This window comes from Pteropus vampyrus, unplaced genomic scaffold (genome assembly GCF_000151845.1).
Source record: "Pteropus vampyrus isolate Shadow unplaced genomic scaffold, Pvam_2.0 Scaffold17670, whole genome shotgun sequence".
Lineage (NCBI taxonomy): Eukaryota > Metazoa > Chordata > Mammalia > Chiroptera > Pteropodidae > Pteropus > Pteropus vampyrus.
Genome location: NW_011906451.1, coordinates 1 through 1,188, shown reverse-complemented (window position 1 = coordinate 1,188; position 1,188 = coordinate 1). Strand labels below are relative to the sequence as shown.

At 31.6% G+C, this 1,188-nt stretch overlaps 1 pseudogene; it reads right to left on the bottom strand.

The window, feature by feature from the left end:
• Positions 1 to 238: 238 nt before the first annotated feature.
• Positions 239 to 357, bottom strand: LOC111735172 (annotated as a pseudogene).
• Between the last annotated feature and the right edge of the window lie 831 nt (positions 358 to 1,188).

Below are 1,188 nucleotides of genomic sequence, written 5' to 3'. Positions count from 1 at the left end.
GAAAATGTTTGTAATTCCCATGGATAATTAAAACAAAACTTTTTATACCATGCAAGTATGGCACTTTTTTATTTTTAAGCATTTATAAAACTAACGCAAGGTGATTTAAAAAAGTTAAAAAACATAAAATACATTGTTTTATTTTTAGGTGAGGCAACCCTTGGTTGACCTCACAGATTGCAAGGACCTTGTCAGCTTACAATCCCTTATTTTTTTATTTTTATTTTTATTTTTTTTACGCCTACAGCACCTGGTCTTCCTAGGTGGTCTCCCATCCAAGTACTAACCAGGTCCAACCCTGCTTAGCTTCCGACATCAGACGAGATCCGGCTTGTTCAGGGTGGCATGGCCATAGAAAAAACATTGAATACATTTAACTTGTAGCGGTCATTATGTAAAAGAGGAAAAAAAATGGACTAATAATTAGATAAACATAAAATTTTGAAAGCAACACTTAAATGCTTTTAAGAATATGCCTTGAACATTTACCTTCAAGATCTTGTCTTCGTTGTCTAGGACAGTGTAACTTCAGTATTTAGTGCATACTTACTAAATCATTATAATAAAAAGAAGTCAAGAAAATTGTGACATGACTATCAGAGACTATGCTCTGATATATTCAACTAGGATAATTTTTTTAACAAATCGAAGTTATATGCTTTAGGCAGTACACATACTTTCTACCTTGCTGCAGTCCCCACCATTCTGTGTTGCCTTATAGCCTTTTGTTTCACTCATTTTCTTAACCCGCTGATCTTCAAAAGTATTGAGTCTGTAGTCAAAAGTATCTTGTACTTTGCTGATATGGCTCTAACTTACAGAATATCTAAATCTGGTCACAAAATCAAGTATGTTATTCATAAATCTTGAGCTATCTGTATACATGGTAGCAAAATAGAATATATACATATTTTTTTTTTTTGCCAGATAGAATTTTTGGCAAATGAATATGTTTCATTTGTCTAATTTTTCTTGTTTTTAAATAAATCAGAAAATTTTCAAAATACATATATAATGATAACATTTGACGGTCATGTAAGTTCTATTCACTTGTTCTTGTTACCAATAAAAGCTATTGTAGCAACCTGCTTTTATCACAGTGGTACATTTTATCTACTCATTAAAAACATAACAAATATGCAAGCTGTTCCCTGCCACATAAAAGAAAGAAAAGAAAGAAGAAGGAAG